Source organism: Macaca thibetana, chromosome 20 (assembly GCF_024542745.1).
Source record: "Macaca thibetana thibetana isolate TM-01 chromosome 20, ASM2454274v1, whole genome shotgun sequence".
Classification (NCBI taxonomy): domain Eukaryota; kingdom Metazoa; phylum Chordata; class Mammalia; order Primates; family Cercopithecidae; genus Macaca; species Macaca thibetana.
The window spans coordinates 32,490,234-32,515,525 of NC_065597.1; the positions used below are offsets into that span (position 1 = coordinate 32,490,234).

Sequence of the window (25,292 nt, forward strand, 5' to 3'; positions counted from 1 at the left end):
CCCCAAAAGCTGTAGTTAGTAAGCCACCAGGATTCGATATTTAGAAACTTTGTTCCCACTAACAAAAAACAAGCAATAATAAATTTTAAACAAAGGCTGACTGTACCCAGGAAATGCAGAGAATAAACAGAAAAAGACTCCGACACCGGTGGTGGGAGTGACAGTCTCGGCCCTCAGACCAGACTAAGACACCCTGCAGAGCTGAAGCCGTCAGGAACCCCGCAGAGCCACGGAGGGAAACACCTGCCCCGGGCTACAAAGGCTACCCTCTGCCCTCTGCTTACTGCTCTGGTTCTGCCCTCCAGACACATGCAGGTCCCTAAAGCAGCTGCTATCCTGCTGATGTGCTGACACCATCAGATATGAACGAGAATCCCAGTTTTATTTTTCCTAATAAACAAATCATCCATTTAGCAGCAAAATGTCAACAAACACCAAAAGCTATAAAAGTATCCTTGGATTTACAAAGAACCCTCGCTTCTCATTTCCCTCTTTCCCATGCCCAGGCAGAGAGCCCTCTGAGAACACGGGAAGCTTCACGGAAGGGGGTGGGGAGTGGCCAACCATGGCCAGGGCAAGACGGAAACCACATGTGTGTGAGCACGTGTTCTACACAGAGCCTTATGTACTGGGCCACAGAGTAAGCAGAATCGGGCAGCTCCTGCTGCCAAAGTCAACACGTTCAGGCTGCCCGGCCTCCACCCACACTTTCATGAAAGCTGCCTGCAGACAGAGGGGCGGCCAGGGCAGGAGGCAGGACCCTGAAGCCGCCTGCAGAGAGAGGGGCGGCCAGGGCAGGAGGCAGGACCTTCCGCAGCAGCACAGGGGCGTGGGTCCCACGCTGGCTGTCCACACCCAGGGCCACGCCTCAACAACAGTGCCCTCCACCACGTCCCTTCTCGTGCATGCTGGTGCCACCACGGAGGCCCAGGGACCTTTTTGCTCTACTTCTTTTTCCAACTTGCAGCCCTGTGCCAGCAGTCAGCACTGCCTTCAAAATCCCTGCACACAAGCGGCGGGAAATCTCACTGCACCTGAAGAGGAGCAGGCTGCCCTGGCTGGGCCAGGCACTACACATCTTGCTGTTGAGAGGGTCTACATTTCTTCCTTTTTTCTTTTTCTTCTAATCCTCCTGTTACCTAGAGCTGGAGTGCAGTGGTGTGATCATAGCTCACTACAACCTCTGCCTCCCGAGCTCAAGCGATCCTCCCACCTCAGCCCCCTGAGTAGCTAGGACGACAGGCGTGCACACCATGCCTGGCTAATTTTTGTATTTTTTGGACCTCCTGAGTAGCTAGGACGACAGGCATGCACACCATGCCTGGCTAATTTTTGTATTTTTTGGAGAGACAGGGTCTTGCCACGTTGCCCAGGCTGGTCTTGAACTCCCGATCTCAGGTGCTCCTCCCACCTCAGCCTCCCAGAGTGCTGGGATTACAGACACAGTCTCATGGTGCCCAGCCAGTTTACAATTGGAACCCACCACTATCCCCTTGTTGACAGTAAGCATATCCCAAATCATTTTTCCCAATGGACAACACAAATAAATAATTAAGATCCTTATTCTGGAGTGGGGAAAAAGAGACTAGAATTCTCAGCAGAACTTGAGGAATCCAATGGCCAGTAACGAAGATGCCTCCCAGAGTCTCCTTGTCGGGTCCCATGCCTCCCCCTCAGCCAGGCACTGGGGGGCTCAGGCCACACTGGACCCTCCATCTCCTTCCTCCTACCTTCATCTTCTTCCCACCAAAATCTAAGCAGTTGTAAATGGGCCTTCTGGTGACAATGACATGTGTGAAGACACGCAGAGTCCGTACTCCATTTGCTACAGGAACCCAGTTACATTCGGGAAGAAACAAGCGGGACAGGAAAAAGGTACGTTGGTGGTTTTGCATCCATAAAGTTCACTTCAATTTAAACAGAACTTACTGAGTACTCTTATGCTAGATACAAGCAAAATGTTTTTCACCCTCAGATATAAAAACATAGAGGAAAAAACTCCCTTAAGCCAGCTGTAAAAATTGATGGTATTAAAAAATAAAACACTGGCCCCATGAGAATCACCGTAGTTAACAAAAGAAATAAAATAACCGCAATATTATAACCAACAAACGAAAAGCCATTCTCAATTCCCCAGCAGGACCTCTCCACGCCTCCCAGGTCAGCAGAGGTCAGAGGACAGCAGAGGTCACAGGTCAGCAGAGGTCCCAGCACCCAGAGACACATTCCAGCTAAAAGCACACACGTGGGAAAACAGCGTGCTGACAACCAGAGCTCCCAACACCCTCTGCATGATGACAGGGGTGGGGGAAGCTCCAACGTTCCAAACCCTCCCCCGGGCCCTGGGACTCTCCGTCCATTAACCAGAGCCTGGCGGGGAGGGAGTGGGGGGGGAAGGGGGAGGGAGTGGGGGGAGCACTCAGCCACAAGTGCCCATTTTCACATGAACAAGTCTAACTTAAATGACACTGCATCTTCTGTAAGTTATTGCAGTTTAAAGAAGCCTAGCCACAGATAATTCCTCAGAACTCTAAAATAAAGACTCATTCTACTAAACAATGCAGTTATTTATCTTGGCATAATTATCACGCATATGTCTTTGATAATAATGGAAGTATGGTGTTATCTGTTTCTAAATCCTAGCAAAACCTGAGTTGAAAATGGAAATGAACTCACATCCGCACCTACACATCTCTCACAGGTCTGCAAGTCAAGTCCTGTGGCCGTCCGCAGCCCCAAGAACGCCTGGAGCATTCCGCGGCAGGAACAACCCCGAGAGCGCACCAGGAATGGCATCTCACAGCCAACGAGCACCCCAGGGGGTGAGGGTGCCAGGGAGACTCTGCACCCCCACCATGCCCTAGGGTGCAGAGGGGCCTGCCCAGGAAGAGCCTCTCTCTGCTTTCAAGGCCAGATCGGGGGAAGGCAGGAGGGCGGCACCAAAGACAGCAGCCCTGCCCCTCCCCACCTCCAACCCGGCCACCCAGACAGGGACCCCAGCACACCAACAGCAAGCAGAGGGGGCTCGGCTCTGGCTGAGCAGACTTCCAGCCCAGCCACCACCATGGACCTGCACACCCTCAAGGACACGGGCCGTAGACACAGCTGCTCAGACTGCGCACTTGGGGACACTGAGGCACACGATCGTACCTGCCTTACAAGTTCAACATTTCAGCAAGACAGAACTTGATTACTTTTCTATCTTAAATAGATATGTCAATTAAAAATGTAAAACATTAAGTTCAAGCCTCCTTTCATATGAACAACACTGCCTCTGCTATCATTAACAAACCACTTTCAAACCCCCAACGTTTTGGAAACATAATTCGAAAGTCCCATTTCACCGCAACCATAAATGGAGCATCCACATGTTGTTAGGGTCAGCAGCCTGCTGTCGCTCGAGGCCACACTCACTGGACACCGCATGCTGGGGTCATCGGGGGCCACGCAGCCTCACCGCCTGAGAGGACTAACCATTCTGTTTTGCCAAGAAAGATGTCAGCTTCAATGACTTTTATACTGGAGAAACAATTTACAAACTCAAATGTTTTAAAGCCTCTATTTTCATGTAGTTTTATTTCTGTAAAGTGTTATTTAATCTCTAAGGAAGTCTTTACAGTAGGTATGACCGTGACCACTGTCCTGGGTAGGAGACTGAGGCTTGGAGAGTGGAAGGGAGGGGCCAGGGCCACAGAGCCAGCACCAGTCAGACCAGCACACACAGGCTGTCCGGGACCCTGTGTCACTGCGGCCACATCTGGCCCCATCTCAGGGCAGGACCAGCCCAGAATCCATCCAAGCTGGGCCCCTAAGTCATGCCCAGACAGGAGAAAAGAGCACAGCACCGTATACTGAAGAAGCGACTGTGGATCTCATCTAAACTGCTCACATTCCACCTCAAGTAATCAACGTGAAATACAAGAATGACACAAACACCAATGAAAAATGTTAGAGAACCTGGAAATTTCTTCTTCTTTCTTTATTTGAGACACAGTCTCACCCTGTGGCCCAGGCTGGAGTGCAGTGGTGCGATCATAGCTCACTGCAGCCTCAACCTCCTGGGCTCTAGTGATCCTTCCTCCCCGCTCAGCCTCTCCAAGTAGCTGGGACCACAGGCACATGCCACCATGCCTGGCTAATTTTTGTATTTTTTGTAGAGACGGGGGGTCTCGTCATGTTACTCAGGCTGGTCTTGCACTCCTGAGCTCAAGTGATCTACCCACCCCATCCTCCCAAAGTGCTGGGATTACAGGCGGGAGCCACTGCACCTGGCCAGCTATTCTCTTTTTTAAACCCTGCATTTTAATGCCAGATAAAACAATGGCAAACAGGCATTCAAGACCAGTCTGGCCAACAGTGAAACCCTATCTCTACTAAAAATACAGAAATTAGCTGGTCATGGTGGCAAGCACCTGTAATCCCAGCTACTCAGGAGGCTGAGGCAAAAGAATCTCTTGAATCTGGAAGGTGGAGTTGCAGTGAGCCGAGATGGCACCACTACACTCCAGGCCCTGGGCAACAGACCTAGACTCCGTCTCAAGAAAAAAAAAAAAAAAAAAAAACAATGGAGAACAAGTCTCAGCGTGGTCCTCAGGAGGTCCTCCCATGCCCATGTGGGTCACGGCGCCAATGGTCACACTGCGCCCAACCTCTGCTCAGGAGGGCCTCTCTGTAGCAACACTGCAGTCTCCCTGGTGGCCAAAACAGACCTCATGCTAAGGGCCTTCATCTTATTCAATCTAATTACCACAGACAAAAAAAGACAAAATTCAATACTGAGTATTTATAGTTCACAAAAGTGACAAATGGCATGAAACACCTTAGATTATTACTGTGGCATGGTCAAAAATGCCAACATTTCCTACGTCACCAAACCTAAGCAGCAGTACATCTATTCTTCTCAATCCACTACAGTGCCACACATTTAGGCCAATTCCAGGTCCTGTCAGCAGAGTTGCTGACAGCTTGTTCCTCTTTAATCAGAGAAGCATGTATTCTGAATCCATCGATAATTTTTTTTTCCCCCCAGAGACAGAGTCTTGCTCTGTCGCCCAGGCTGGAGTGCAGTGCTGTGATCTTGGCTCAATGAAACCTCCACCTCCCAGTTCAAGCAATGCTCCTGCCTCAGCTACCCAACTAGCTGGGATTACAGGCATTCACCACCACATCCGGCTAATATCTACATTTTTAACAGAAATGGGGTTTCACCATATTGGCCAGGCTGGTCTTGAACTCTTGGCCTCAAGTGATTCACCCACCTTCACATCTCAAAGAGCTGGGATTACAGGCGTGAGCCACTGTGCCTCGCCACTAATTGTTTATTAATAATTTTATTTTTCACACTAGTAAGCAGCATTTTGGCCAGGTGTGGTGGCTCATACCTGTAATCCCAGCACTTTGGGAGGCTAAGGCAGGAAGACTGCTTGAGGGCAGGGGTTCAAGACAGGCGTGGACAACATAACGAGACTCTGTCTCTACAAAAAAAAAAAAAAAAATTAAAAAAAGAAAGAAAATGCAGCATTTTGCTTTTCCTTGTCATCCATTAAGGTCAGCAGTATCCTTTTCATGAGGAAGCACAGCTCAGACCCTGGGGTGTGGGGTGCTCCCTCATCGCTGCCCCCCTTTTCCTGTGTACTTGGCCCCTCCATGGCACCCCTTTGATCACAGCCGGGCTCAGTCCACCTCCAGATCTTCAAAAACATCTCACTGGACCCACAAACACGCCCACTACCCAGGCTGGCTTCCTTCTAACTGCGAACCATCCCGCAGATTAAGAGAAGACAATTCTAGATCTATTTTCAGGGATATCTCAGATGATTCCCTTTCCTTCAAACCTCACCTCCATTTCCAAGGAAAGAATTCAGTCACATGAAAGAAAGCAGTCAGGTGTATCTTAAAGTGGCCTGACTCTAGGTGACGGAGATAAAGGACGGATACACCGAACTGCGAAGCTCTCGAAACAAGCTGCAGGAAAGGTTCTTTCATGTCTGCTAGGAGTAACAACACAGAACAGATCATGTATTTTTGGACTGTTCACTTTAAAACCCTGACTCACACCTGGTCAAAATATGAAAATTTAAATTAGCCAAGTTTTCTCTTCAACTGCTGACAATCCACGTATCAGAGGAAATAGCCTGCCAGTCATCACACGTCTCCGGAAGGAGGGAGGACTCTGCTCTACAGCACCACGTGCTTGGTCAGAGCCAAGGCCAAAGTCTTTATGGAGACTGCTGCCCCTCCTCTCAAAAAACATGCCTGTCACACCCAGGAGGAGGCAAGGAGTCAGGGCAGGCGAGCCAGGCTCCCACTCCGTACCTCCCACCACACACACTGGTCTCCAGCTCCGAGGAAAAGTCAGAATCGCATCTAGAGGGCTCCGCAGCAACACCGTGCCCAGAAGCACAGGACAACCTGGGAGACCACCAGGATCCAACAAGAGCAGAACAGCTCCCAGGACACAGAATCCTCATCCAAGGACAACCCGGGAGACCACCAGGATCCCAGCAAGAGCAGAACACTTCCCAGGACACAGAGTCCTCATCCAAGGACAACCTGGGAGACCACCAGGATCCAACAAGAGCAGAACAGCTCCCAGGACACAGAATCCTCATCCAAGGACAACCCGGGAGACCACCAGGATCCCAGCAAGAGCAGAACAGCTCCCAGGACACAGAATCCTCATCCAAGGACAACGCAAGAGACCACCAGGATCCCAGCAAGAGCAGAACAGCTCCCAGGACACAGAATCCTCATCCAAGGACAACGCAAGAGACCACCAGGATCCCAGCAAGAGCAGAACAGCTCCCAGGACACAGAATCCTCATGCAAACTGTTAGTTAACACGACATGCGCAGAGCACACAACACACAGCACGGGGCGGGGGTGGTCTCGGTCATCTCCAGCCCATCTGAGGATGAAGAAAATTAAAGGAAGACGAGAGGAAATAAACTTTTACAGGCTATTAACAACCTATTTAATTTTTCAGCAGATTTACTCTCACTGTGACACCAAGGATCCCATTCATTAATCCAAAAAAGCTCACCGGTTACCACTCTGAAAACACTCTAAGTGAAATCCAGAACAAAATTCAAAACATTTCGACAAAACTCGATCAAGTCCAAGAAAACCAGCCTGGATACTCATGCATTATTTTGATACTTATTTTTCCAAACCAATGACAATAATATAAACTGATAGAGAGTGCAGTGAATATTTACCGATTCCATAGCTGAAAGTCAGTGCTGATGAGGACTGTCTTTTAAATCCAATGGAGGTGTGCCCCAGAGCAGGGTTGAGTATATTCTGAAACAAGAGAGTGAAATTAGCTCATGTCAATAATTTCAGCCTCAGTTCTTTCATAGCTCTCGTCTCCCTCCATTTGGTTCACACGGTTTATTCCATCTCCCTTCCTCTCCCATAACCCACTGCTCAGCTCCTAGTCAGTGTGCCAAGGCCAAAACTTACCGTCATTCATCAAATACTTGCACATCAAAATGCAGCAATTGCAACAACTTAAAGGTAAATCCAAAGTCCAATACAAAAAAAGAGCAAATGACACTGATACAATCTTGTGAAATCACCATAAAACCAGATTTTAGAGACTCTGGAGCTTTCTATACATAAGAAACCAAATAAACCCAGTGGGTAGTCTTGCCATATAAACAAAACATTACCAATAAGGTAAGTTTTTTAAAAGGCTTTTTCTTTTTTGAGACAGTTTCACTCTTGTCCTCCAGGCTGAAGTGCAGTGGTGCAATCTCAGCTCACTGCAGCCTCCACCTCCCCTCCAGGGTTCAAGCGATTCTCTTGCTTCAGCTACTCCCCGAGTAGCTGGGATTATAGGCACCCACCGCCACGCCCGGCTGGTCTTGAACTCCTGACCTCAGGTGATCCGCCCACCTCGGCCTCCCAAAGTGTTGGGATTACAGGCGTGAGCCGCCGTGCCCTGCCTTAAAAGGCTAATTTTAAGTTTAAGAAGCATATTAAGTTTAAGAAGCATATTAAGTTGTAAACTATACAAAAGGTGCAAAAAAAGATAAGGTGGTTTTCGTTTCCACTGAGTATTTTAAGAGGAAAGAGTATACTGCAGTAGCATTTTTTAAAAAGCTGAATAAGGCTGTGGACGGTGGCTCACGCCTGTAATCCCAGCACTTTGGGAGGCTGAGGTGGGTGGATCACTTGAGGTCATGAGTTCAAGACCAGCCTGGCCAACAGGGCAAAACCCCTCTCTACTGAAAATACAAAAATTAGCCAGATGTGGTGGTGTGTGCCTGTAACCCCAACTACTTGGGAGGCTAGGGCAGGTGAATCACTTGAAACCGGGAGGCGAAGGTTGCAGTGAGCCGAGATCGCACCATTGCACTCCAGCCTGGGCGACAGAGCAAGACTCGTCTTTAAAAAAAAAAAAAAAAAAAGGCCGAGACGGGTGGATCACGAGGTCAGGAGATCGAGACCATCCCTGGCTACCCCGGTGAAACCCCGTCTCTACTAAAAACTACAAAAAACTAGCCGGGCGTGGTGGCGGGCGCCTGTAGTCCCAGCTACTCGGGAGGCTGAGGCAGGAGAATGGCGCAAACCCGGGAGGCGGAGCTTGCAGTGAGCTGAGATCCGGCCACTGCACTCCAGCCTGGGTGACAGAGCGAGACTCCATCTCAAAGAAAAAAAAAAAAGGAGCTGAATAAAACTATATAATCTCCCTGAAGAGCTCTGGGGGCTCCAAGAATAAAACAAACCAGTCTAAATGGGGGAAGAAAAAAAAAATCCACACCCATGTTACTTCAGTAACATCCAAGCATCAGGCTCTCCTCCAACTCCACACACTTCCGTGTGCAGAACAAGGGAGGGAAGCACAGACAGGATTGAAGGCAGCTCCCAGGACAGGGCTTGCTGGTGCAGGTTCCCCAGCTCTGCACTTAGCATCCAAGAGAATCGCGTGTTTCCTGAGCAACACTCATGACATGTGTGTTTTGCAAAGATGGAGTGAGGTTTTTCCCTCCTTACTCTCCTGGACAGGATTGTTCAAAGCTACCATTAACCTCAAGGACCATTAAAAATAAATGTGTGCTGGGTGTGCGGACTTACGCCTGTAATCCCAGCACTTCAGGAGGCTGAGGCAGGTGGACTGCTCGAGCCCAGAAGTTGGAGACCAGTCCAGGCAATACAGTGAGTCCCCATCTCTACAAAAAATCCAAAAAATTAGCTGGGCATGGTGGCGTGTTCCTGTGACCAGAGCTACTCACACCACTGCACTCCAGCCTCAATCAATCCATCAATAAAAATAAATGTGAATAAGCAGCCTGGTTTCAGTGAAAGCAGCAAGTGTGCCACGAAGCTGTCCGTAAAACGGCTCAGAGAGGGGAAGAGTATCGGCAGCAGGAAGCCAGCAAGGAACCCCAGCATCGACCCCCCGAGTCCTGAGGGTACTCAAAGCGCCGTGAGTCAAACAATTCGCACGCTCAGTGCCACTGGCATCTGGGTTCAGTGCGCAACGGGGTTGAGCAGCGTCGGTCTCCTAGGTGCCAGAAGGGCCACCCAGCAAATTCTGGCAACCAAAAATGTCTCCAGACGATATCGGCAAAAGGGGAAAACACGCCAGTGAGAACTACTGCTTTAATCCAACTGCTGTTTCACATATATGAAAAAACTGGGCCCAAATCAGGTAAAGTAAAACAAAACTAAGTTTTTTGTTGTCTTAGGGTCCTGCAGGGTATTAAAAGCAAGTTGGGAAAAGAAAATTCTGGTCTAAAGGTCTTTTCTTTCTGACTAAGAGAAAATCTCAGTAACTGATCCCATTATTTCTGGAAGAAAATACCAATCCAGAGCCTCTAAAATATTTGGAATAAACATCACAGTTTGTTTTTTTTTTAAGAGACAGGGTCTCCCTGTGTTGCCAGGCTGGGATGGAGTGGTACAAACACAGCTCACTGCAGCCTCGACCTCCTGGGCCCAAGGGGTCCTCCCACCTCAGCCTCCCGAGTAAAGAAATGTTCTAAGGTATGAAAAAAAACTTCATTTAGAATACATGTTCACATCAAAACACCACCACAACTATAAACAAGCTATGCTGTCAAACAGAAAAGCACCAGGCGACACTTCTTACTGTCAGCTCATGTCTACAGCAACTCAGAATTCAACAGGTCTGTGGAGGCCGAGTGCAGACAGAGACCATGGAGATAGGAAGAGTCAGTGTGTGGTGATGGGACCAGGGAGTCAGGGATGGGACCATCACCCGTCCATGTCTGGAGGTGGGGGTGAGGGTCGGCACACAGGCACAACCAAAACCACAATCCAGGTGAAACAACGGGAGATGCTTCTACCTAGAGAAATGGCAACAGGACAAGATGACAATCCCAGGCGCTGAGGACGTCTGCCATGCGCATTCTGTGTTAGAAAAACCAGGAGATATTTTTAATACTAATGGCAGTTCTCTCTAAATGGTGGAGCAATGCAAGGCTTTAAATTTCTCTTACTACTCTAGATCCTTACTCTCACCAACTCCTTTAATGGGCTAGCTGCCACATTAGGGATAGGGAAAGAAAATTATTTAATACAATCAATGGGTAAAAAGTTACACTTACATAAGAAGAAAGAGTTCCAGGGCAAACCTATAATCCTAGAACTTTAAGAGGCCGAGGGGGGAGGATCACATCCGCGCAGAAGCCCAAGGCTGCAGTGAGTTAGGGTGGCACCACTGCACTCCACCTGGGCAAGGCACTGAGACCCTAAGAATAAATATCCAAACCACTGTCAAGTAACACCACGACATTCGCGCGGACCCAATCGCACCCCACTTCTTCCAACGTCATCAGCTCTCCCCTCGCTTTGCTGCATGACAACTGCTTTATGCAGGCTCTCAACAAACAGTCACGGCCACAAGCACTGTCCGAAACAGAATGACAACCTCCCTGGGAAGGAAGCTGGGCAGACCTGACGCTTATTTTTGGAAAGGAACGGAAGTTCAAGATTGCTAACTTTTTTTACAGAGTCTCCCTTTTCTCTCCTAAGAGAACCACAAGTTTCAGGAGACTGTGACCTACACAACTCTATGAATGTTTAATTCACTCGCACTTGAATCACTTTTTCTTTTTTTCTTTCTTTATATCAAGGCACATCAATTATCACTTTTTTCAATCAGGAGATCTACAATTGCTAACCATAGTCTTCAGTCCACTAAGATGAGCAATTCTTTTTATCCACACTGACTAATTCCAACTGATAGCAAAGAAAAACCATGAGGCCTGTGGCTGCCCCACACCGCCTGCTCCTTCAGACAACCAAGGGCCACTCTGGTTTCACAGCTGTGAGCTCAGGCCCCTCAGCTCCCTCCCGTGAGCCACTTTCCCAACACCCGCAGAGCCCAGGAGTCCATGTTAGCAAACACTGGTCCCTACACTGGCCTTGGTCTCAAAACGCTGTTAGCCAGAGCACTTTTTCAATCATGACCGTATGCAAACGATGATTTTCACTCGTGTTAGGCTGAGTGGGAGGGTCCACAGGGGAGCCACTGACGATGGGCGTCTGCCCCCGACACTGGCTGACTAACCAGCACCATCAGCCTGGGCTCCAAACGGCAGTCACACCAGCCTGTCTCAGGGTCAGGTCTGTCTTTTCCCTACTTCCCACACAACGGCGGCTGTACATTCCTTTCACGAAACCCAGTGAGTACAGGAGCACACGGATGGGTTTTAAGAGACTAGTGCAGAGCTGCGGCTTTCCTGATACACACCTTTTCAGTAACTTCAAATACATGCACAGAGAAGGTATGAGATGTGTGGTCAGAGTGAACCTGAAAGGACAAGATGGTGCCTGCTGCTTTCAGGCAGAAACACCTAACGTGCAGCAGCAGGCACTGAGCACCTGACCTAACTCGACTCAGCCATGTGAGCCCACCATTACTACAGGTCAAAAATGGTCCCATAACCCCCACTCAGTTGTTCATAGCTGTTTTATTCATAAGCACCAGAAACTGGAATCAGCCCAGATGTGCTTCGATGGTGTAAGAAAACATTTTAAATGGTCCATTTTCCAGGCGTGATCTATCTGCGCACTGGCGGCCAGCCTGCGGAGGGAACAAACCACACGGCTCACGCACCGGGAAGGCCACAATAATGAACAAAATGCAGAGGAGGGTCAACCCACAAATGGCAAGAAAGTTTCGGTACTGGGAAATAAAAACGTACGCAGGTAAGGGGACGGGGTACAACCTTATAAGGGGGATAATGAAACTCAGGCGACCTCCGGGAAGATTGCAACTCCACAGTACTCAACCAAAGAGGAACTGGGGGAGTGACTTGCGTGCTGGGAGATAAGCTACTTGCTGTGACTGCTGTGGGTGTGCCTGCCTACCAGGCACCCGATCTTGCAAGACTGCCATTAAAAATCTTGTTTCCTGGCCGGGCACAGTGGCTCACGCCTGTAATCCCAGCACTCTGGGAGGCTGAGGCAGGCGGATCACGAGGTTGGGAGTTCGAGACCAGCCTGACCAACATGGAGAAACCCCGTCTCTACTAAAAATACAAAATTAGCCAGGCATGGTGGTGCATGCCTGTAATCCCAGCTACTAGGGAGGCTGAGGCAGGAGAATCGTTTGAACCCAGGAGGTGGAGGTTGCGGTGAGCCGAGATTACGCCATTGCACTCCAGTCTACGTGACAAGAGCAAAACTCTGTCTTTAAAAAAAAAAAAAAAAAAAGAAAAGAAAAAGAAAGTCTTGCTTCCGCTGTTCTGTGTGTCTCCAAGTCCATTCTTTGGGTTTGGACGGGTGAATGTGTGTTTCTCACAATGGGTAGACAGATACTAAGCTGCCATCCACCCACACCACGCAGACCACTCAGCAGCAAACAGAGCAAACATTACACTGAGCAAAAGGCCAGTCGAAAAGGTCACAATTCTACGATTCCATGTATATGACATTCTTATGACAAATTCTTTAAATGGAGGACAAATTAGAGGTTCCCAGGGGTTAGGGACCAGGGTGGGGAGATGGGCTGGAAGGGCAAATGTGGCTAGAAAAGGGCAAAGGGCAGATCCTCGCGGTTGTGGAACTGTTCAGTACAGCAACACGGCAGGGACGGGAGCCCTCGGGGCAAACCTGCACAGAACTCCGATCAATCAATCCGTCTCTCTCACACACGTGTACAGGTAAACCTCAGGCAACCTGAGTTAAGACTGGTCAGCGATACCGTGTCCACATCCTGGCTGTGACATTCTATTAAGGGCACAGTTCTCCAATGTGTTACCACTGGAAGAGAGGAGGAGACTGGCCAAAGTGTACAAGGGGCTCTCAAGGATTTCTTACAACTGTAAGTGAAGACACAAATTATTTTTTAAAAAGCTCAAATTATTTAAAAAAAAAAAAAAGTCCAAAAAGGAAAGAGTCCAATATTGATAATTTCATATGGCTTTATCTACTATCAACTCACTTTATCCTCACAATGATCCCACGGAGTAGGTATCATTATTATCTCCCCTTTGCAGATGAGAAAATTGAGGCCCCAGGGGTGTGAGAAATTTAGTCAAGGTCACATTGACTAAATGTGGGGCCAAGACTTGAAACCAGGCTGGCTCCAGAGCCCACACTCTTCACCACGATCAGTCTTGAAACTGGAAATGTAAAAACCATGAATATGCACCTGCTATTATTATGGCTTAAAAATCTCCATACAATGTAACTCTAGAGGACTTAAAATGGAACACTAAAGACCTACGATCCAGCCGCATCTCATTTTAGTTCTCAGTCAAAAAAACGACACAACCAATTGGATTCCACTCCCACAATGGTGCCAGGAGCCCCCAATGCCAAGGCCGGCTGGTGCGGACAGGCCACCTATCACTCTGATCAGGCGAGTCTCCTAACCTTGGCCTCCTTCCAGTGAACACACCCGCCCCGTTCGTGTTTTTGGGCTAAGGGCGGAGAAGGTGCAGTTATTTGTTTCCTGTTTTTGGTGTTTCTTAAGGGTGGGGTGCTACTTGTTTGTTTTCTCTGATCTAAAGTGAAAGAGAAGGCTCGAGGGAGTAAAGGCAACTAAGCAAACTTCAGAACTGAGGTGAGCATGGGGAGGAGCTGGAAGGAAAACCAGGCTTCCTTCTTCAATGCAAATGTTTCTTTTTACTACAGGAAAAAATGAAACAGGAAACAAAATCAATGTTCCTAAACAGTTCTCTTTATACCATTTAGCAGAAGAAGGTGCAAAGTGGATGAATGCAGAATGAGAACGAGAAGAAATGATTTCACACAACCGTTCTTCCCTTTCCACAACGCCTGCCCTGATAGGAATCAAACTCCTTTGCTGAAGAACAAAAGCCAACTATGGAAGGCAGGAGAACCTTCAGTCCTCAGAGAAGGCATCCAACTCCTGCCAGAACCTTCCCTTCCTCACCAGATCCAGCGGAATGGCAAAAACAATTTGTGTTTGAAAGTAAACAGGCCGGGCGCGGTGGCTCAACCCTGTAATCCCAGCACTTTGGGAGGCCGAGATGGGCGGATCACGAGGTCAGGAGATCGAGACCATCCTGGCTAACATGGTGAAACCCCGTCTCTACTAAAAAAATACAAAAAACTAGCCGGGCGCGGTGGCAGGCGCCTGTAGTCCCAACTACTCGGGAGGCTGAGACAGGAGAATGGCGTGAACCCGAGAGGCGGAGCTTGCAGTGAGCTGAGATCCGGCCACTGCACTCCAGCCTGGGCGGCAGAGCGAGACTCCGTCTCAAAAAAAAAAAAAAAAAAAAAAAAAAAAAAAAAAGAAAGAAAGTAAACAGACACACAGCTATAATGAAAAAAAAAAAAAGGAATCTGTAGATCAGAAACTGGGAAATACCTGAAAATTAGGAGGACAAAGGCATGAAATCAAACTAGAGAAAGTGACGCAAAAGCCAACAGGGAGAAGAGTCCCAATAACACAGCAGGAGAAGCTGCAGGAAGGACAGACAACACAGGACTGTGCAATACCTGCCTCCCTCCCACAGGAGGCTCCACAGGCCCCCAGCCAGCGCCGGCGGAGTTCACAAGCTCCCTGAGCAACAAACGCCAACTCCCTGCTTGGCTTCACTAAAACAAGCCTTGAAAGGGAACGAGAAGCTCTGATGGTCACTTAAACATCACACACACACACAAATCTGAAATCCTGACCAACAAAGACATAAGACCAACCTTTCAGAAAGCGTAAATCAGGCACACAGATGACCAATTTACTTCTAGCTCTTAGTAAACCCACAGAATTCCAATCAGCACCACACTCTGACAAAACTCAAAAGAAACCATGAATATATTGTGATCTACTTGTCTCTGGAGCTCACTGCTGGCCTCACCATTTTATGATCAGTGTCATGGACACTGCGAAACAGAGAAGATGGAGAAATCTGGGAAGCGGCCGTTTCATTCAGTGTGAAGCTCCTACTCAACAATCACTTAGTTATGTGGGACCTCTCCCAACACTCACTGTCTGTTTCACAAAATGAATAATCCAAGTGGCAGCGGACGTCAGGACACCTGTCACCAGCCTGTCTTTTGCTAAGCAGGAACCTCAGAATCAGATACAACTCCATGAAGAACCATCTCTTGGTACGCAACCAGGTCTTCAATCAGTCAATCAACTCAGCAGAGGTGCATGATACAAGATCAATATACAAAAGTCAGCCGTATCATCATCATACACAAGCAATGAACAATCTGAAAAAATGAAGGAAACATTTCCATTTAAAACAGCATCAAAAAGAATATTTAGCAACAAATTTAACCAAAGATGTGTAAAACTTGCACCCTGTAACCACAAAACACTGTTGAAAGAAACTGAAGACCTACATAAGTGGGGGAAAATCCCACATTCATGGATCAAAAGACATAGTATCTTTACAACAGCAACACTCCCAAGGTGGCCTAAGGATTCGGTGCAGGGACTATCAGATTTCCAACTCCGTTTTCAAAATTGATCCAAAAATCTATATGGAACTGTAAACCTCTTACATGCTACAACTTACAGAACCATACAAGTTTTTCTTAAAACTTTTCTGAGAGTAGAAAAGACATAATTGAAATGTCTAGGGGCTGGGGTGGTGGCTCACGCCTATAGGCACAGCACTTTAGGAGGCCAAGGCGGGAGGATCACTTGAGGTCAGGAGTTTGAGACCAGCCTGGCCAACGTGGCGAAACCCCATCTCTACAATAAATACAAAAAAATTAGCTCGTTGTGTTGGCGCACACCTGTAATCCCAGCTACTCGGGAGGCTGAGGCAGAAGAACTGCTTGAACCCAGGAGGCAGAGGTTACCGTAAGCTGAGATCATGCCACTGCACTCCAGCCTGGGAGACAGAGTGTGCCTCCAAAAAAAAAAAAGTATAGTAATCATATGATACCAGATTTTTCTAAAATGATTATTTTTACTTTGAAGTATTAAGGGGGGGGGAATAAACCAAGGGCACTGATTTGACTTTTTTTTAAAACCTCTTTAGTTTGAAAGGTCTAAAATTCTTCAGTATCGGCCACGTGCAGTGGCTCATGCCTCTAATCCCAGCACTTTGGGAGGCCAAAGCAGATGTATCACCTGAGGTCAGGAGTCTGAGACCAGCCTGGCCAACATGGTGAAATCCCATTTCTAATAAAAATACAAAAATTAGCCGAGTGTGGTGGTGGGCGCCTGTAATCCCAGCTACTCGGGAGGCTGAGATGGGAGAATCACTTGAACCCAGGAGGCAGAGGTTGCAGTGAGCCAAGACCGTGCCACTGCACTACAGCCTGGGCAGCAGAGCAAGACTCCATCTCAAAAAAATAGATTAATTAATTAAAATAAAATTCTTTGGCCAGGCACAGTGGCTCACGACTGTAATCCTAGCACTTCGGGAAGCCGAAGCGGGCGGATCACAAGGTCAGGAGAGCAAGACCATCCTGGCTAACACAGTGAAACCCCGTCTCTACTAAAAATACAAAAAATTTAGCCAGGCGTGGCGGTGTGCGCCTGTAATCCCAGTTGCTGGGGAGGCTGAGGCAGGAGAATGGTGTGAACCCGGGAGGCGGAGCTTGCAGTGAGCAGAGACTGTACCACTGCACTCCAGCCTGGGTGACAGAGCAAGACCCCATCTCTAAATAAATAAATAAATAAACTTCTTCAATAACAAACACAACATTCTTCCCTTTAAAAATACACCACTGTCATAGGCCGGTCATGGTGGCTCTCACACCTGTAATCCCAGCACTTTGGGAGGCCGAGGTGGGTGGATCACAAAGTCAGGAGTTCGAGACCAGCCTGGCCAACATAGTGAAACCCCGTCTCTACTAAAAATACAAAAATTAGCCAGGTGTGGTGGCGGGCACCTGTAATCCCAGCTACTCTGGAGGCTGAGGCAGGAGAATCACTTGAACCCAGGAGGCAGAGGTTGCAGTGAGCCAAGATCATGCCACTGCACTACAGCCTGGGCGACAGAGCAAGACTCCACCTCAAAAAAATAAAATAAAATAAAAATACACCACTGTCCCTGGATGTAGTGTTTTTTTGATTTAGAATATGAGCCCACAATGATTTGTACAGCTCAACGTCTGAGATGCAACGAACAGAATGTAAATGGGGGTTGGGGGAGGGAAGGGACTACACAGCTCCCGAGAGAACAGCGACATCCCTGAAGCGTGGGATTCTCACTCTCATGCTCAGACATTCTAGTACACAGCAGGTGCGCTGTCCTTTAATAAGGACAAAAGTCAACAAATGCCCCTTGGATGAAATGGCGGACTGGCACGCATTCCACACTGCAGGCTCTGTCCCTGCCCAGCTAGACTTGTCCACCATCTTGAAACACTACTTTTCCATTTTATTAACGCAACCTGATGGCCGGCCACTGTAACAAAAGAAACATCACCAAAATGATTCTATTTCTTCCTTAAGACAGAACGGAGTCTGCTCCTTACATATGACCTTACACAGTTTCTTTCTGAGAGTCATCATGTTCATCAGCCCTGCCTGTGCTCTCCTCTTGCCACTGTGCTTCCTCCTACGTCACAAAGGAAGCCCCTGTAAGCCTTGGAAGTGGGTGTGCAGGTGGAGAAACAGAAATGGCCACTCCGGGCTCAACCTATCCATCCCAGCCTCCTCCTAAGACCAAGGCGCCGCTGACTCAACCCTGCTTCCGGACGCCAGGGTTTACATCTGCTCCTTCCTCCTGTTTGCATTCAGTGAAATCCTCTCCTCTCCCAGAAGTTTCCACATAAAACCTGCCTCTTTGTTTATTAAGAATTGTTTACAGAACTCTCAAGCAGCAAAGGCAAAGTACAGAAGATAAATACGAGCCAGCTGGCCAGTGCGTGCGACTGGACGAACATCTTTACCCACGTCTGCACCAGCTCCGCGCTGTTCGGCGACACGGCCCGTGTCTGGAAGAGTCCTGGCAGGCCGCACGGGCTGAAGAGACAGCCAGCTGCTGAGGGGCTGCCCCTACCATCACCACCACTGGCCACACCACGGTGATCACACACCCACGCACGCCCACTCTGTGCTCTCCACACATCGCCTCATTCAACCCCCACGACAGCCCTGAAGAGATGCCACCTCCATGTTTCTTGCGAGAAACACAGAACATAACTGGCACTCATCTAACATGGTCTGGCAGTGGCGCTGAACCTACAAATCACTCTCTCTTCCCAGGCTTCCGCTCCACCATTCCCAGTTTCTCTTGTAAACTTTGTTTCCATTTTGTTTCACTTGCTAGATCTCCTTCCTCCACCTCCTCCCTCAATGTCTTCAGCCACTGCCTGGGCACTCTCACCTGCCTCTGGCTTTAACAACCTGCTGCTGAATCCCAGCTCTGCCAATGAGAGCTGAACCCACTGAATCCACTGCACCAATGTCCAACCAGAGACGCTGTCAATCAGAGACAATGTTCCCACAGAGCTCAGCTCTCCTCACACAGGCTGTGCACATACAGAGCCCTCACCCCACTCCTTCCTGTATCCCCCGCCCTGCTGCCGGGCACCGCTCTCTAACTAGCCTCCAAGCCAGAAACCAGCTGCCGCCTCCTCCCCATGAAAAGCCCACTTACAAATCCTGTCCATTCCAGCTCCTGCCCATCACTGTCACCCCTCCCTACGGCCACCGCCCTGATTTCTAGTTCAAGAGTGTCTCAGTATTTCTTTACCTACATCATCATAACAACTCACTTATCTCCACCTCCAGCCACACACACCATCAACTTATTCCCCACAGTGCTAAGGCGAGAATCTGCCACATCTGATTCACTTCTTACTGACACCTCAGGCTGGTGTGCACAAGTCACTGGGCTAACAGGCAATATATTCATGTTGTACATCGTGACGCAGTACACACACACATGCGCACACACACACGCACGCACACACACGCACACGCACACACACGCACAGACACACACACGCGCACACGCATCACGCACACGCACGCACACACACAGAGACACACACACACACACGCGCACACACACACACGCACCCCTGCAAAATAAAAGCTTCACAGGACAAAAGCTCCCAGCCCTACATGGGACACACTCCAGTGTTTCTCCAGGCTGGCAGCCGCTATTTGCAACCTCAGGACCCATCGCCGTAGCAGCCGCCTCCCAGAGTCCGTGGCATGAACTGTGTTGCGTGCCACCATCTGGCTGCCTCCCCAGCCTCTGAGCAACAGCAAACGCCTTCCAGTTTAGGAGGGTCCCTCTCCGTCTTCCTAGAAAGCCCTTTTCCACTGTGTCCACCTGGCAAACGCCTATTCATTCTTCAAAGCCAAGCTCAGGTCTTGACTTTCTTCCTGATACTTCTCAATATTCTTCAAATTCTCTAGAGTGACACGTATGGTTTTTATATTTTTATACTATGTCACCACCATACCCGAAACCTCACCAATCACACACTCACCCCCATTCACACTCTATCACAGTATGGTCTGAGCCCAGGAGTTCAAGACCAGCCTGGGCAACACGATGGGACCCATCCCTACAAAAAACAAAAAAATCAGGCATGGTGGTACATGGCCGTGTGTTCAGCTACTCAGGAGGGTCACTTGAGCCTGTGGGGTCCAGGCAAGGAGCTTGATCACGGTCCCACACTCCAGCCGTGGGTGATGGAGTGAGACCCCATGTCACACACACACAAAATATATGGACACACATTATAATGTGACACAAAACATGACACACACAATTCATTATGTAGAAGCATTGCCATAAGAAAACAGCTGTCCTTGGCCTCTGAGCATTCTACCCTTTTGATCCATTCAGCTTAATTCTTTGGAACAGATGGACGTTCACCATAAGATCGAGCTTATGGACAAGAGTAATTTAGAAATGAAAAAGGAAGACAGCAAGGAGACCTCCCCTTCAAGAGAGTTTCATGACAAGGCCCAGCTGAGCGGCCATGACTGGCTGGATCCTTCGGCCCTAACATATGGAATGCTCCAGGCTCTTTCAGTCTGCTAACCTACAAGTCAATTAGTCCATTTCTAGAAGAAAGTGTCCATTTTCTCCTCTGCAGACTTTCCACTTCCTGACAGCACAGGAACCCAACAGTATGCCCAGTTCAGACTCCTTTTTCTTTCCACTTCGCTGCCACCGACAGGTTTTCAAACGTACCATTCAGAACAGAAACACGGCGTTGGCCACCAGTCCCAGCTCCAGCAACACTAAAAGGCCTCTCCTGAAAGGAGCCGCATGAGTGCAAGAAAGAAGGAACGGGCTTGGACGCGAGGGCTGGGCACGCCACCTTCTCCAGCTCCAGAGTTCCAGTGTGGAGAGAAGAGGGCTGCTCTCTGCTTCAGAATCCAAGAACTCCTGAGAAAACAGCTACGTCAACATCTGACATTAGTAACATTTGATGGTTTGACCACAGTATGAAGGGGAGGGGCACACGGACAGGACACTGGCCTCTAAATACAGAAGTTTCCAGCTCCCAGCTGGTTACTCTGAGAAGATGCGCCCAGTGTGTCACTACGGAGAAGCGAGGATGCCCAACTACCCTGCCTGGCCCGCACCACCCACTAGAAATAAACAACAGGCCCCAAATGCAAACAGGACCAAGAGAAGGGCCACATGGCAGCTGCACCCCAGTGCCTCCAAGACGCCACTCACCCACGGTGTGCCCTACACATACTCACCTCAAGACACTATGGATTCTATGTGTCTGGGGGTGAAGGCTGCAATTTTTTAAATGTTTTCCAAGTAAATCTAATTTTAAAAATCACTGATCTAGCCCTTCCTCACCCAAACTCCCAATCATACAGTTGTAGAAATAATGACCATAAAGCAATTCTTCTCTAACTTGAGAATTCTTATACCCTTCTTCTCCACCTAAGTCGGAAAGACCCAGTCTGATAAAGAAAGCCATAAAAATAGTCCAGAAAAGCTGCTGCAGCCAGGAGGAGCAACACCACGCAGTCCTGTGTCTCACCGCTGCCCAGGCCACCTGAGCCCCACCAGTCCCGGTGAGGCTGCAGAAGCACACGACTGGCTTCTCATCAGCAGAAGGAAAGCGGGCCTGACAGTCCGCGCCTATAAATTCCACAACAGATGTCTTCTGGGATCCAAAATCTGCTCTTATTAAACAGTGGCATGTGGGGTGGGCACAGACTCTCACAGGCACACCACACACAGGAGGTCTCAGGACTCTAGCCAAGGTCTTCTAGATTCTAGTGGCCTCATGTTTGATGAGCATCTAATAACTAAGACAGGAAAGCACGGGATGGAGACGCCGGGAGCACCCTGGGCGTCTGGGGCAGCCTTGCCCTGAGGAAGTTATGCTCTAACTGGTGAGACTGCACCAAGGCACAAGAATACCTGCGACAACCTAAAGTGCCCATGCGGACGGCTGGGAGAAGCAGGGTACAGGCCCAGGTGCAAACACTCACCTGCCAGAAACCCAAGACCAACCAATATACCCACAGCCACCAGCTCTTCACACACACATGTGCTTTTGGTCTGTCCTCCCGGGAGCCCAAGACCAACTGACACCCCCACAGCCACCAGCTCTTCATGAGGTGAAGGCAGCTGGGCTTCTGGGTCGGGGGGGACTTGGAGAACTTTTCTGTCTAGCTAAAGGTTTGTAAACACACCAACCAGCACTCTCTATCTAGCTAAAAGTTTATAAACATACCAATCAGCACTCTGTAAAACGGACCAATCAGCAGGACGTGGGCGGGGCCAAATGAGGGAATAAAAGCTGGCCACTTGAGCCATCGGTGGCAACCAGCTCGGGTCCCCTTCCACGCTGTGGAAGCTTTGTTCCTTCGCTCTTCACAATAAATCTTGCTGCTGCTCACTCTTCGGGTCCACACTACCTTTATGAGCTGTAACACTCACTGTGAAGGTCTGCAGCTTCACTCCTGAAGTTAGCAAGACCACGAACCCGCGAGAAGGAAGAAACTCCAGACACATCTGAACATCTGAAGGAACAAACTCCAGACACACCATCTTTAAGAACTTTAACACTCACTGCGAGGGTCCACGGCTTCATTCTTGAAGTCAACGAGACCAAGAACCCAGCGGAAGGAACCAATTCCGGACACATTCACACACAGATGTGCTTTCATTCTGTCCTGCCAGGAGCCCAAGACCAACTGACTGTCCACTCAAGGAAGAGACCAACTGACACACCCACAGTCACCAGCTCTTCACACACATGTGCTTTCGGTCTGTCCACTCAAGGAATAGGAAGCCTTTTTCACTTCAACTTCCGCATTCAGTTCAACGTGCTGGTGCCGCCCATCACCTCTGAATCACTGCACGTTTCCAGGACAGCCAGTTGTGTCCCAGAGCTGTGCTGAGCGCACCCACCAGCCCGGCAGGTGCTGCTGAGGGCAGAGGGTTCTGAGCTGAGCGGGACACGCGCGGTGCCGCTGAGGGCAGAGGGTTCTGAGCTGTGCGGGACACGCGCGGTGCCGCTGAGGGCAGAGGGTTCTGAGCTGTGCGGGACACGCGCGGTGCCGCTGAGGGCAGAGGGTTCTGAGCTGTGCGGGACACGCGCGGTGCCGCTGAGGGCAGAGGGTTCTGAGCTGTGCGGGACACGCGCGGTGCCGCTGAGGGCAGAGGGTTCTGAGCTGTGCGGGACACGCGCGGTGCCGCTGAGGGCAGAGGGTTCTGAGCTGTGCGGGACACGCGCGGTGCCGCTGAGGGCAGAGGGTTCTGAGCTGTGCGGGACACGCGCGGTGCCGCTGAGGGCAGAGGGTTCTGAGCTGTGCGGGACACGCGTGGTGCCGCTGAGGGCAGAGGGTTCTGAGCTGTGCGGGACACGCGTGGTGCCGCTGAGGGCAGAGGGTTCTGAGCTGTGCGGGACACGCGCGGTGCCGCTGAGGGCAGAGGGTTCTGAGCTGTGCGGGACACGCGTGGTGCCGCTGAGGGCAGAGGGTTCTGAGCTGTGCGGGACACGCGTGGTGCCGCTGAGGGCAGAGGGTTCTGAGCTGTGCGGGACACGCGTGGTGCCGCTGAGGGCAGAGGGTTCTGAGCTGTGCGGGACACGCGTGGTGCCGCTGAGGGCAGAGGGTTCTGAGCTGTGCGGGACACGCGTGGTGCCGCTGAGGGCAGAGGGTTCTGAGCTGTGCGGGACACGCGTGGTGCCGCTGAGAGCAGAGGGTTCTGCAGGGTCACACATTCTTCCAACAATCTGACTGCAGGCCCCCCAGCAAAAGGAAAGATTCCCCATTTGGGAAAGTGGACTAAAATTTTCTTCTATTAAAACATGGTAATTCAGCCGGGCACAGTGGCTCATGCCTGTAATCCCAGCACTTTAGGGGGCCAAGGCAGGTGGATCACCTGAGGTCAGGAGTTTGAGACTGGCCTGGCCAACTCGGTGAAACCTGTCTGTACTAACAATACAAACATGAGCTGGGGATGATGGTTCACTCCTGTAGTCCCAGCTACTCGGGAGGCTGAGGCACGAGAATTGCTTGAACCCAGGAGGTGGAGGTTACAGTGAGCCGAGATCGTGTCACTGCACTCCAGCCTGAGCAACAGAGTGAGACTCAGTCTCAAAAAAAAAAAAAAAAAGATAATCCAAGTTTCTCCTGACAGATGACACTCATCAACAAGAAATTCAAGCAGAAAAGACCACTGTCTCTAACAGCAAGAATTATACAAGAGCCTCAAGCGACGTCTGCCTTGGGTGTTGGGACAGAGCAAACAGGACGGCTGTTCGCAGGAGCAGGACTGAAGCAGGCAGAAAGGGAAGATGCAGGGGCATCGGCCGTCAGAGCTCTTCTTCCCAGAATAACTATTCCTCTGAGCTGCTCCTTCAGATACAAAATAAAAAGTAACTCTTAACACTGACAAGTCAATGGAGGATACTTGCAAAAACCAAAAAAGTTTTACTATATTTCTGTTTTAATAAAATTATTATAATCACCTGAGGTAAATGTGAGGGAATTAATAACTAGACAATTGTCAGAGGTCATTTAAGGTTAAATGTTTTGTGTTTTGCTCTTAAATAAACTTACCTACTTTCTTAAGCTAATTGAATAAAATTTAATATACATTTATCAACCATATCTTTTAAAAACAGAGAACACTAGGAAACTCGAAGCAGTTTCCTTTAAACAAAAGATGGTCACAGTTGATGAATTTAGAGCACTTGTCCCCAATCTCCTAAAAAGCGACATACGAGGAAGGAGTTGTCACAGAAGAAAACGACGACACACACCCGAACGGCCTCAGCCTGTGTGCGACCATTTTCACACCAGGGAGAGGAGTGGAGCCAGACTCCTCGAGAACAGACCCATCGCTGAAAATGCAGCACACATCTTCTAACCTAAAACAGAGAAGAAAGGAATGTCCACTTACGAAGAGGGGCAACAGTGGACTCTCAATCCAGGAACCAAGCACGATGCTATGTAGCCCGTGACAGAGAATTTTTTTTTGAGACGGAGTCTCGCTCTGTCGCCCAGGCTGGAGTGCTGTGGCCGGATCTCAGCTCACTGCAAGCTCCGCCTCCCGGGTTCACGCCATTCTCCTGCCTCAGCCTCCCGAGTAGCTGGGACTACAGGCGCCCGCCACCACGCCCGGCTAGTTTTTTGTATTTTTTAGTAGAGACGGGGTTTCACCGTGTTAGCCAGGATGGTCTCGATCTCCTGACCTCGTGATCCGCCCGTCTCGGCCTCCCAAAGTGCTGGGATTACAGGCTTGAGCCACCGCGCCCGGCCGAGAATTTTTTTTAAAGCCACCAAAAAATACCAAGAAGTGAAAGACTGTATTGTTTGCCTCAACATCGATTTTCTTCACTCTCATGTTCCCAAACCAGTGCGGCAAACAGGCTGGTTCCTCCCGCCTCCCACTGACTCCTCCACTCCCCTGTTTCCTCTCCTC

The 25,292-nt window shown here is 49.4% G+C and overlaps 1 protein-coding gene across 3 annotated transcripts in view; it reads left to right on the forward strand.

Moving 5' to 3' along the window:
• The window catches only part of RPL13 (ribosomal protein L13), a 192,983-nt gene that overhangs the window by 18,055 nt on the left and 149,636 nt on the right, over positions 1–25,292 (forward strand). Inside the window, exon 1 of one of the 3 annotated variants that reach the window (XM_050773110.1) lies at positions 16,388–16,397. The exons of 1 other annotated variant lie outside the window; for it this stretch is intronic. The gene's annotated coding sequence lies outside the window, so the exon portion shown is untranslated. Of the gene's footprint in view, positions 1–16,387; positions 16,398–22,129; positions 22,140–25,292 lie in introns of those variants that run through there. One more of the 3 variants, XM_050773111.1, reaches the window with a different exon arrangement.